The following is a 14380-nucleotide window of genomic DNA, read 5'->3' on the forward strand; positions in this document are numbered from 1 at the left end:
TTTTGACGAATTACAACGTCAAAATACAGTTACTGAACTGATGATTCTGTCAAGAGTCAACCAGTAGAACTCTGTAACCAATAAAACTATTCGACTTTGGTCTGATCGGGCTTATTTTAACGAGACTCGTAAAGATAAAAACGTGTTTTTTAGTTTTGATGCGAAATATCTTAGTGCTCTGCACTTGTTTACACATTGTATTATTGAAATATTGTACAACTTATTGTAAATAAAATAATATAATATGATTATTTATTTAATTGAATGTTTTTTTATTAAATTTATTAAATGATTTTTAAATAAAACCTCTAAGCTGAATGTTTACTTAATTTTTATTTTGCACATTGTACTCTCTCTTGAATTACCGTAATTTATATAAAATTATTACTTTATTAATTTCGTTGTTAGCGCAACGTGAAAGATATTCTATTTATTATGGTAACTTTATCTTCATATACACAACTACTGTTCTATATCTAGACATATCTACCCTGTGGTAGGACCGAGACACTACACGGCGTATAGTATATATTAACTCGAAAGACTTGTAATTTAACTTAGTCTAATGATAAACTCGTTACCTCTATTACCTGCCTCGACCCTGCCGTCGACTGCACAGGGTTAAAATTGTTAACCCTGTGCTGTCGACAGGGTTAATAATAATGTGAACACAATTTAAAAAAAATTCAGGAGTAAAGATAAATAAAACCTGTTAAAGAACGTTTGTCTGCTAAAATATGTTAATATTAACTTCAAAGATCGCCTTGGAAATCAATCGATCGCCTTCAGGACGTCTCAAATAATAATATTGATTAAATAAATCATATAATCGTATTGGCCTTTTTTGCCGTTTCTTTTCAGGTTTGCAGTATTGCTCTCGAATACGGAAATGTCTAGACTTTTAACAATAAATTAGAATGCTTATACTTCGAACAATTAGATGGATGGAGATTTACGATGTACGCAGAAAATTGTCAAGTTATAATCAAAATTATATTACAATCATTTATATAAGGCATGTTATACAAATTCGCAAATAAAGTAAAAAGTTTTATAATTGTGGAAATAACTACGTATGTTTGTTGGTCACCTCATTACCGCTAAACTTTGACTTTGAACTAGTTTATAGCATCAATAAGAAATGAATAGACTTGTTTAGTAAAAAAAATCGCGATCACAGTGTTTGTAAAGAGGGTGGTGTTACGGTTCGTGAATTTTCACAGAATATCTGATATTCAATTAAACGATAAGCATTTAATGTAATTTAACGAGCTCCTATTTTACTTTTTTTTACCAGGCGGTAGGGCTTTGTGTCCGTTTGGGTAGGTAACCACTCATCAGTTAATCAGCATCAGTGTCACTAATGGGCACATGCCTAACATAACATGCATAACATCTTAGTTTCTGAGGCTAGTACCTCATTGAAGACGTAAGGAAAGGTAAATATTTCTTACAGCGCCAATGTCTATGGGGGATGATCATGACCAAAAGGTCCATTTGCCTGTCCACGTACGTATACCATAAAATAACGACTGATTCGTGGTATCTGCATTCAAAACAATAAATGACAACTAGATTTGCTTCTTTAAGATTTTTGGTAATTATGTAGTTTTTTGAGTCTAATTGTATTAAAAAACAACCAATTATTTAGAGGCGAATTATTTTTTAACATATCAAAATTCTATATAATCTGTTTTTATGGCTTAAAAACGATTTACTGAGTTTGTTAAAACTAACCATAGTAGTAGTCCATTTATATCCCGGATAAAAATACGTAATATATTTAATCCCGGGAAATAAAACTATTCTCAAGGGAATGAGAAAAGGGATATTAAACTATATCTCCCGACTGAAGTCCAAGTATAATAATTTGCGGGCAGTACAATTCGAACATATATAAATGAACACAATAGTTTTGAAGCTTCATATAATATCGCACAATGCATTCCCGGGAGATCCGTGATGCGGTAACAAGTTGCAGCTGATAATGCGGAACCCGGATTTTAATAAACGCGGTAATTCCGCACCAAGCCGCGATTGCCTCTTAATTACCCTACACATCATTAAACTTGCTTAATCACCGACCAAATTACTTATGCTGAAGTTATTTGTACAAGGTTCTGGAACATTCGTCAGACCTTTTGGTGTATTACTTTTTGTATGTGTTAGTTGTGAATTCGATTAAAATACGCGTAAGTGTACTACGCATATATATCTGTGTGGGAAATCTTCTAGTAATGTTTGTATACAGAACAGAGGTTTAAAACCCTATACTCATAATTCATAGGTTTTTTGAATAGTTTGTTATTTGTATATATATCTTGAGTTTACTTAAAAACTTGGCGTCTTTTCGTTTCGAATTTACACTACTGTCGTGTAAATAAATTCACAATCTTGGCAACTTTAGGTAGTCACAGTGCTTGTATTATTAACGAGTCGATGTCCTCCGTCTCGTGTATCGTAGATGTTTTTTAGTACGCCTTAGGGAATCCTTTAGATTGTAGTTATAACTGTGTGTAATCCTAGCTTGTAATTCACCGTGTATCGCCTGAATCGATGACGGGTGGAAGACGACTCATTATTAAATGGACACGTTATGTGACAACGATGTCATATCTCCAATTCAAATCCAAATTCGCTCTTTAAACACTTTTGCATCGGTAATCAACACCAGGATTGAGTTCAGAGTTATTAGCTAAATATAATTGTCAGATAACATGATTAGTTTTTATTGAAGTTTAAAAATTGTGATTTCTTCTCAATAAGGTAAAAATCATTAAAAATTTTCTTGGCTGTTGTTAGAACTCAAATAGCAAATTTATTTTAAAAACTATAGTCAAATAACATTTTTTCATCCGTATAGAAAACCCAATCTCGTTTCAGTAAAACTAACATGGACAATATAGCTTGATATGTCAAGCAAAAAAATGTTAAAAAAAACTAACGTTTTTAGCATGTCTGAGTTCTCTACTCTAATATATGTTATTCTAACAACGGTTGAGCAATTTTCTTTTAACACCATATTTCACGTAACACGGCAAAGCCATAGTTGCGACTTTTAATCAAAAACAGCCGTTTGAAACTCGAATCAACGGGACGAAACTAGTTCCGAATAATATTTATCCGCTATCAGCGAAACAAAAGTGTGTGAAGCAAGAACTCTGCAATCCGAACGAGGCAACCCTAGTTTATTTGTCTCGCGAAAATGCCCTCTATTTTAACAGCGATACAGTGTAAACTATAGGGTTGTGTTTCCTTTTTGTACTGTACGAACGTGTGAAATGTTTTTACAGAAAAATTCAATGGATTTTGGATTCTATTCGAGAAACAATGGCGACGAGATTTGCTTGCATTTCGAGTGAATTCCATGAATTTCTCCCGTCACAGCGGTGTCGCGAGGGTTTACAGAGTTCACTCTTCAGCCAGCTCTATGTTACTTTTTGTGTTTTTGTTTTTATTGAGATGGAATATGTTTCTCTTGACAATGGAATCGGAATAGATTCATATTCGTATTGATATTATTTACTTATAAAACAAAACATATGCGACTTTGACGGGTACGATTGATGTTTGTATGGAAATTAAATATAAATTTTAATAAATAAAGTGTACAGTACCTATATATTATTTACTTGAAACTTTTCTCGATTTCATACAGTTAGAATAAGAGTTTACATGTAGTGCACGTAATAATTGGCTTACGCGTCGCACGCTACTAAATCTCGGATCAATTTTCACAAAATCCTAATGTATAAGATACTTAAAACTTAATGAAATACTCGGTTGGTAACAATGATTTTGCATTTAAACAACCAGACAGACGGGGCAGAAGATTTTGCTTAATAGTATATAATGATAAAGCCCTTGATACCTTATCGCTAATAAAAATATCGCAAGTCCACCTTCCGCCATTTATATGACTTTCAATATATAAATACTTTATGTAACAAATAATGAAAGTGGAAATATTTGTTTCCGGAAAATGTTTTAAATGACTAAAGGTTAAACAAAAACTGACTGACTGACTACTGTTATTCTACACTAAGTCAAAGTTGCCAAATAATCACTTTGCTTATTCTATCAAATAAATCGAGATGCTGATCAGTAATTTATTTCAAAAGGGCTGAAAAATAAATAGCCACGGTGTTTAATTGATTACCTTCATCCGTGGTCCATAGAGACGTGACCATTGTGCTTGTAATCGCACCTCTCGAACCGGAACAAAGTGTCTATTCCTGTGTAAACATTGATTAATCCGGCAAGCAACGCTACTATTGAAAGTATTGATATTTGGTGGTAGAATAAATTTTGAATGAATTTATTTAGACAAGCTACAAGGCCTTACAAAGTGTAAAAATGTTAGCCTTGATACTATCTTTCTTATAGCTATTCAAGCAACACAATTCACGCTTCATTAGAACTTAAAAATACCCACAAAACCTTCACGTATCCGAAGACCTATATTAATGGACAACTATAAAGATGTTTACAGCAGCTTTTAATATCTATAGATTCTGTGAAAGGAGTATAGTGGTTTAGAAATACGCCATCAATGGATGTGCAGTGAAGCCTGCTTATCTGCTTCAAACTAGTTAATAGCTAATGCGTGTATGTTAAATATAATTTAATGTAAGTGACAAAATAATGCAAGCGAATTCGATAATTATTGCTATGATATTAAGAATTATATTCAAGTACGAGATGCTCGAGTGCGGTCGACTGTTTCTTTGTAAATTGATTTGCAATTTCCCTTTGATATTTAGGTAATAGATTAGACATTTTGGGTATTCAATAATAAATGTCAAAGGAATTCTTCTTTTAAATTCAGATGAAAAAATTTGTTTGAATTGAATGGTTAAATATTACTTTCAAGAGATTTTTGAATGGGATTTTATTTTACAGAATAATTTTATATAATTAGGTATTTTATTTAGAAAAATATATGAATTATTAAAGAGAATGAAATTACTCCTTTGATTACTAAATCCTTGGATAAAAATTACTGTGAGAAATATAACAATAACACTATTTAAATCTCAGCTACGCCTATTTTTGGCTTAGAGAGAAGGATTTAGAGTATTCCACCAGGCTCCACTACGAGTTGCAACGACACACTGCTACTATTCCTATGAGCAGCATTGTTAGGCTCATTTTATATGTTGTTTAATTTAAGATAAATCACAAAATACTATTTTTATTTTCTGCGATATATTAAGAGCATTGGTTTATTAGGTACACTACATGCGCTTATACAATCTTGAACATTACGGAGATATAGAGAAAACTCTTAATATTATTGCTTTATACTTGAGACAAGAAACTCGATCAGTTTTCGTTGATGAAAATAAGGTTTCGAGATCTATGTTATAAATTGGCGTTCCATAGGGCTCATTTTAGGTCGTTTTTTATTTCAAATTTATACAGACTATCCAACTATTTATGTTAAAGGCATTTGTGATATTATAAACATGGCATGTATACATGGCATGGCACACATTATATGTAGGCATTTTATACAATAAAATTATACGTATTAAGTCACAAACAAATCCGCAGAGAAAAATAACATCTTTGTGTGCCATTTACTACCCTACGACAGTTTTTGTAGTTAATAACGACACAACAACACACAAAACTGTGACTAAATCCATTAAATTATCATTATTTGAATGTAAGATTTAAGTTATGCTACGCATTGTCGCTACGTCTGTTTATTGCGTGTAAAGTATTTCTTTATTTAATATAAACATTATTTATTTCCCTGACTAAAAATATTTTACCCTTTAATGAAGACTCTTTTAGTAATCTGAATTTTTAGTTTATAGAGTGACGTTAAAAAATAAATATGTTTTATTTCATCGTAGCAAAATGCTACGCATACCTACGCCCGTACAACGTTCACTACAAAAGGGCGTAGCATCATGATGCAAGTTTAATTCTAAAACAGCTTTTATAACACTTAATTTTAAGCTTGTTTCACGTGTAGATGTATACTTGTGGTAGTTGCATCTCCACTCTCAGCAGTTTTTTTTTTCGAGTTAATTCTATATCTCAAAGTCAAAGTCAAAAATCTTTATTCAATATAGAAGTGTTTACACTTGCTTATTGATAGTCAAAAATCTACCACCGGTTCGGAATTTAACACCTCGGATCTGAGAAGAACCGGCGAAAGAAACTCAGCGGGATATTTTTTTTTTTTTTCCATTTTGCATGTACAATAATAATTATATTTTAGTTATTTGAAACAGCCTGGAGGCGATCATTTCATTCCCAAGGTGTGCAGTCAACTAAAAAGTCATTAGTGTTGTAATATCCTTTAGCACACAAACACTCTTTAACGATTCTTTTGAATTTTATAATTGAATAATTTTGAACGTTTTTGGGATCCTGTTGTAAAAACGTATACATTACCCCAAAAAAGAGTTACTAACCCTGTGTAATCGGGTACTTGGAGTAACAAGTTTATTCTTGTTCCTAGTGTTAATAGAATGTACGTCACAATTTCTGGGAAAATCATTTATGTTGCGTACATAACATTAACAAAAACAAATTGAGAAGCGACAGTATCTAATAACTATAGTCTTAGCTGAGTCCAAAGCTACTTCAATATCAAATTTCATTACAATCAGCTCAATAGTTTTCCGTGGTGAACTAGCAAAAAGACAGTCGGGGTTATTTGCATTTATAATATTGGAATAGATATATTCTGTACTGTAGATTTTATTATATGATATTTGTCTCGCTGATAATATGTTAATTTAAATATGTGGATAATTAAATCGTTGATTTTGTAATTAAGCTACTAACAAAATCTGTAAATCATGAACCATATGGTCACATATGTACCTGTATGTATTGCCAAAAAATAAAATAATTAAATACAGTCACATTGTTGTTCGCATTTTTAAATTATCTGAATGGATTCTTTATACTAAAGCTAACCAGTGAGCTGTAAAAATATATTTTGTGGACAAAGGCACTAATAATTGTATTTAATTACGATCAATAACCTCAAAGACTTTCCTTTATCGATTGTAAGAAGTTAAAAAATGTAGACGTTTCGAAAATGCTTTGTTAATGTACCTTTGCCCAACAAAACGAAACTATATATCACATGTTAAGAATCTATGTCCGATAGTTTAATGTGTGCTTCAGCTAGTATGTTTCCTTTTATACAAACTCACACTAACATAAGTATATGCACAAATTAACCAACCAGACGAGTCGTACTCTATCAACAAAATTGAATACTATTCGATATTAATATGACTACATTAAACACATCAACATCTCGTAATGAATTTCGTGATGGACAGAAATTTCAATCAGACAGCTATAATCAATGGAGGTCCGGCTGAAGGCAGTAATTTCTGGCGCTACATTAATACATTGAATCAATCTAATTTGTCAATACCAGTCGTGGGCAGACGGAATACCTGAGCGCGTTTAAAATGCCGCTGTGCTCTACTTCTCATTTATAAATATTACTAAATGGAATGAAATTAATTGATTTGTTGTACGATTGTGTAAACAATACACAAACGTTTTTGAATTATTGAAATAAATTCATATTAAAGCAAAATAAAAATAATTATAGAGTTAAATAAATAAAAACATAGAGTTTATTTTAATAGATATATGTTTGCTGTGTGTACAGTACCCGCTACGCGTGTGTGCGTAGAGTGGGAGTAAAGAGCAATAGCGGAGACGCCGCACGACGTTATAAGAGAGCGCCATGCCAAGGCGTGCAAACAGATGTTTCACGTCTTAAATTGTAAGATAAACTAATCCATATATATAAGGGATCGTATTTTTAATAAGGTATCTACTATTATTATATAGAATGAAATTGGAGTGTCTGTTTGTAATATTAAAATAACCGCTTTCTACTAAATGTATACGTATTTATACACGGTACATAACTATACCAAAACCTGTTTGTTCCGGCTAATCTCTGGAACGCCTGGACCGATTTGACGGAACTTTCACAGCAGATAGCTGATGTAATAAGGAGTAACTTTTATTTTAGAATTATATATAAATTAATAATAAAGTCACGATGCAATGTCAAAATGCTGTCCAGTACCGCGCGCAGAGATATCGAAATAACCCTGTGTATTTCTTTAGATAATAGATTTTTCTCGCTTCTTTTGCAGCGTCTGTGAACGAGCGCTCCGCGAGCTGATCCGCGCTGCGTCGGCCTCAACGCAAAATTTTAAATAATTTGGACCGATGATTATCCTCAACGTCTCCAGTACTTTCATGAGACTTCTCGGGCCATCATTGAGCACTAATAACAAAAAATATGTGCTCAACTCGTCAATCAATTTTCAGGCTAGCTTTTCTATACCAGACAATCTTTTTTTTCCACCATTTCTCGGAGCGCGTCCCCATATTTTTTTGGACATGATCGATGCACATTTTTTTTCTCGAAATCGTCGCTAATCGATATGCCCAGAAACGTTTTACAATCGCCGTCACCAATATAATATTTATATTTTATGCCATAGAGCTCTTCAGACCGTTGAAATATTTCATCCATTTTTCCGGAGGAACCGCTATGGTTCGCCTGGCACTCATTGTCGTGTGTACCTTTCCATTCCCAGTATTCCGCGGTGTTTCCTTTTTTGTCCCAATGCTCGCAAGCTATGCAGTATTTCGATTTAATCATAACGTCAATCACTTTTTTAATATACCAGCCCATTAGGGATGTTAAACCGAAGAGCGAGCTGAAACCGCGCTTTCGCCACGATCCGTCACCTGAAAGGATAATTCTGTCCGCCACCCCATTTTTCAACGGAATTCCAAAAAGGAAAGGCGGGAAGAATACCTGGCGACCCTATGGCGCCCAGCTGCGCGGGAACCCCAAGCGTCGCGGACCGCTGCACCACTCCACAAAATATTATAATATAATATCTACGGTCCCACGGCATTTTAATCATAAAAGTATTTTAGATTTTTTTAAAAAAATCTATTTTTTGAAGCCACAGTAGTGTTGTCCCTTAATAAATTATTATAGTAAAATCTGCGTACTGAACAACTTTTTTTTTAAATTCAAACGCGCACAAAGTCGCGGACACGTCTAGTAAGATAAATTTGTGATCTTGTAATAAAAAATAATAATTACTGAGTTACTTGCCGGCTCTTCTCAGTAGAACCTGCATTCGAAGTTCATCTAATTATAATGATTTTATAATATACTAGCTGTTACCCGCGGCTTTGCTCGCGTAGAATATGAATATATTTACAAATTAACTTAAAATATTACGTTAATGTATGACCTCTTTGTTTACCACGTTGGTGTGTATTTCAACCCTTAGGTTAGAATATCAAGAAACGCTTAAATACGTATCTACTCATATTTCATCTGTAGCCCAAAAATAAAATTTCATGCTTTTAACTACAAAATGACGGACTTTCAGACTAACCTGTATACGAAATGTCAACATCTATTTCCCTCCTTAGGCGTAAAATATCCAGAACCGGTAAATACGTATCAACTCATTTTTAATCGGTAGCCCAAATAAAAAAAGGTTCATGTTTTTAATTTAAAAAATGACGGACTTCCATAAAAATTTGCATCCCTTATTTCGCCCCCGCAGAAGTAGAATATCAAGAAACGCTTAAATACGCTACTCATTTTTAATCAGTAGCCCATAAATAAAGTTTCATGCCTCTAACTTACAAAAATGACGGATTTCCAGACTAATCTATATAAAAATTTCCCACCAATATTAAACACCTTAGAGGTGGAATATCTAGAAACACTTAAATACGTATATAATCATTTTTAATCAGTATCCCAAAAATAAAGTTTCATATTTTTAGCTTAAAAAATTACGACTTCCATAAAAATTTTCAACCCTTATTTCATCCCCTTAATTGTAGATTATCTAGAAACGCTTAAATACGTATCTACTCATTTAGGGGTAGAATATCCAAAATTCCCTCCTGAGTGGGTGTCATGATATGTTATTTTATATGTAATATACAGGCTAAAATATAAGTTTATGCTTCTAGATAAAAAATTCTAAACATGACAATACTTTCAACAACTTACAACCTTTCATCTCCCTTTTCAACCCTTTATAGCACTTTTTTCTAAATAAAAAGTATGTCCTTTCTCAGGCTCTAGACTATTTCAGTACCAAATTTCATTTAAATCGGTCTAGTAGTTTTGGCGTGAAAGCGAGACAGTCAGACAGATAGAGTTACTTTCGCATTTATAATATTAAGTATGGAAGTATGGATTGTTATTTCCCTCGTTAGAGAGCTCCGATAATAACCGCGTCCGATCGCTGCTAAATTCAAAGTGCTACAGGGAGAACCGCGGCCTCCGACGCGCCTACAGCACGCTCCCGCCGCCCCGGCCGGCCGGTACCACCGCAAACGCTACGTTCCGCAACTTTTAAATCTGTAATATCTTCGAAAATATTAATTTAAATCATATGCTGTAAAGGGCCATATTGATCTATATTGAATGCACAATTTATTTAAGGTACCTTATTGGATAAGAATTAATGCTATATTGCTTAAAATCGCTTCGAAAAAAAGCCATTATTACTCTTAAAAAGTAAACGATAAAAAATGTTTATTGTGAGTTATCTAAGAAAGAGTTATTTAAGAGATAGACATATACCATCGCGAACTTTTTTATAGACATTTTTGAGGTGTACAATTCTGTAGTACATTGTTTTGATCTATCTAGTAGGGTTCAGCCAGCGTTTACAATGTAAACGCAAAAAAAAATATAAATTTAAGACATCACATTAGAAACTTTTATAATTATCGGTGTTACTTAACTATATTGTCTATGTATTATATAAAAAAAACTTCCTCTCGAATCACCCTATCTATTAAAAAAAACCGCATCAAAACCCATTGATTAGTTTTAAAGATTTAAGCGTACAAAGGGACATAGGGACAGAGAAAGCGACTTTGTTTTATACTATGTAAAGATAACAGATTTATAGTAAATATAATTATTGACACATAGACTAAGGTATTAAAATATTCAATTGTTTTTATTTGATAATATTGTCATTTTAGTGTGGTGAGGGTTCACAATGGGTCTCATAAGAAGGCTCAAGGTCACCCAAAGGGCAATGGAGAGGGCTATGCTCGGAGTTTCTCTGCGAGATCGAATCAGAAATGAGGAGATCCGCAGAAGAACTAAGGTCACCGACATAGCCCGAAGAATTGCCACACTTAAGTGGCAGTGGGCGGGGCACATTGCTCGAAGAACCGACGGCCGATGGGCGACGAATTCTCGAGTGGCGACCATGAACTGGAAGACGCCGCGTAGAACCCCCACAAGGTGGTCCGACGACCTGGTGAAGGTCGCGGGAAGCCGCTGGTTGCGGGCTGCACAAGACCGGTCGTTGTGGCGATGTTTGGGGGAGGCCTATGTTCAGCAGTGGACGTCCTTCGGCTGACATGAATGAACGAATGAAGTGTGGTGACAGATTAATGTATTATTTTAAATATAAATTTGCTATTTAAAATATTAGCTTTTATAGTCATTATATAATGGCTATAACAACAAAATATTTTACCAAAAATATGTTTATGATATTTGAAATTACTCAGGATATATTTAATTATATTTTATTAAATATTTGAATGAAATCAAATTCCAACTGAATTTTTTAATAGGAATTCGAATAAAAAATATCAATGACGCTTCAGTTTAGATATAGGTCAAATAATATATAGTATATATATATATTATTTTATTGTACAGTAAGTACATTATTGCAATTACATGTTAGCATGCATTGCTATGCTTCTATTTTTATTGTTTGTGTAATGTTATTCTAAACCACCCACGCGCCTTCGCCTATTGTAATCTGATGGAATTATGTCCGAGGCAACAAAATGAAAAAGTTTCAACTCAAATTAATGAACTGAAATTATGTCTGAACGCTTTACTTCCTAATAAAATCAAGGATTCGTTTATATTGGCAATTTAATAAAAAAAAAAAACCATTCATTCATTCATTGATGATTTGATCTTTAGTTTTGTGTCAATATTTGTCTCATTTGTAAACCCCTCTCGATACTAGATTTGATTGTTTTTTTTAATGATTTGGATATTCAGACGAGCTAATGGGCCATCTGATGGTAAGTGATCACACCACCATCCATAGGCAATAACACTGTAAGAAGTATTAACCATTCCTTACATTAACTTGGAAACTAAAATGTTATGTGCCTGTAGTCACACCGGCTCACTCACCCTTCAACCCGGAATACAAGAATAATGAGTACTGCTGTTTGGTGGTAGAAAATCTTATAAGAGGTTGGTGCCTACCCAGACAGGTTAGAACAAAGCCCTACCACCAGGTAAAACTAAACTTCCTGAAAGTATTGTTCTTACTATGGACTTCTTGTTTATGGGGCTACATTTTAGCGGCTTCATAACTAAATCGAAGGCAATTAACGTCAAATCAGTGATAGTCGATTCGATACTCAAATATTCACAGGTTTATTCATTGCCCAGTAGATGCACCCTCGTATTAGAATACGAAGTAGTTATACTTAATAAGTACCATACAAAAGGAGATTTTCTTCGATATGTTCTGTTTCAATGTTAATGTTTCTTTCTCTTTTCATTAATTTTAGAATCATTTGAATCAGCTTGTATTCATCAACTATAATGTAATGGACTGCGTTGATTGCGAACAAACTTATGCCAATGAAATCAAAATCAAAATGAAAATATCCTTTTACAAGCACTTTTGAGTCGTCTTTTTACAAAACTATATTACATCCTTTTCGAAATGTAGATTTTACCAAGGAAGAAGCTCAGTACTTACTCTTTTCCAACATTTAAAAAACAAAGTTATGTTAGTTAAATATAAGTACTAAAATCTTTTTTACAAAATGAACGAAGCAATTGCGCGAAACATTTGAATTTCGTTAAAGACGTTCAAATATCTTCGAGACAGCGAGCAGTTGCTAGCATGGCCAAAATCAGTCCTTACTATTGTTCACGTTTAAGATACATATTTCAATTTAAAGTAAATATTATTTTTGAAATCATTGTCAACCCTAACTACGGTTTGCATGAACTCTCGGAACGGGATATCGTGAAGAGAAATTCATTAACATGAACAATGCAATGTAATTATGCTATTAACGATTACAGTCAGATTGTAGTCGGTATGCCGATATAACATTAGGTTTATGTTTAACTACTAGATATTATTAACTGACGTTTGACGTTAAGTGATATTGACTACAACATGAAGTTGGTAACACATCATAACATTATATAGTAAACAATTAATATTTAGTTTACAAGATATTAAAAAAGAAATTGTCATCTCTGATAAAAAAAAAATATTTTTATATATTTATAAATCATGCTATTATTATTATTACTTTTTTGTCAAATAAGTAGGTGACTGGTAAGTTGACCACCTGATGGTAAGTAGTAATAATTAATCTTGTCTTGCTTTTCAGACCTCCAAATATCAGATGAAATTATCACACGTAACCGTTTCGCCTCAAATCGCTTAGTAAAAAAAGCTCCTTCCTTGTTATTTCCTTTGGTAGAACCACTTGAATATATACAGGCGGTTAATACATTTATATAAGATTTTGTTTGGTTTTTTTATTACTATTATTATTATTATTACATCTGATATTTAGAAATGGAGAGGTATAATTGCGGTTTATATGCAAAGAGTGAATGAAATCTTACTTGACACTACTGTTATAAGGAGGTTAGTTTTATTTGTTTGTTTTAACAACATATTTCATGGATATGGAAGCTTTGTATTATTTAATGTGTAAATATTTTATACATTTTTTTTATGACAGGCAGATGTACCACCTGATGGTAAGTGGTCACACTCATAGACATTGACGCTGTTAGAAATATTAACGATTCCTTAAACGCGAATGCGCTGGTAATCTTGGGAATTAAGATGTTATCTTGTAATTGAATGTAATTACCCTTAATTTTTTTTTGCACTTTAAATGATGTGTACTACTATCTGATTTTATCTACGACAGTTACTTACTTTACTCTTCTTTTACATGCGCCCGTTGATCGTATTTGGATTTTTTTTAATTTCAAACAACTAAATCTAGACGTACCACCCTAAAATGAATCAAGTGTTATAGTATTTTAAAACATATTTTTATTTATTTTGTAACCCGAAATGGCGCTAATTAAATAATCCTCATTTCTAAATCGCGCAGACCAGAGGTTTGATACTGGATATATGTATATAAAGTTTAGAGCCATATATGTGAATCAGGTGTGTGTGTGTGTGTGTATCAGGAGTACTCTCCAAACTACCGAGCAAGTCAAGAGTCGAGATGCGATCTCATAGGAGACGCCTCTGAGGTAGACGTCATTCGGAACTCG

The sequence above is a fragment of the Vanessa tameamea genome, chromosome 6, assembly GCF_037043105.1.
Source record: "Vanessa tameamea isolate UH-Manoa-2023 chromosome 6, ilVanTame1 primary haplotype, whole genome shotgun sequence".
In the NCBI taxonomy this organism is placed as follows: Eukaryota; Metazoa; Arthropoda; class Insecta; order Lepidoptera; family Nymphalidae; genus Vanessa; species Vanessa tameamea.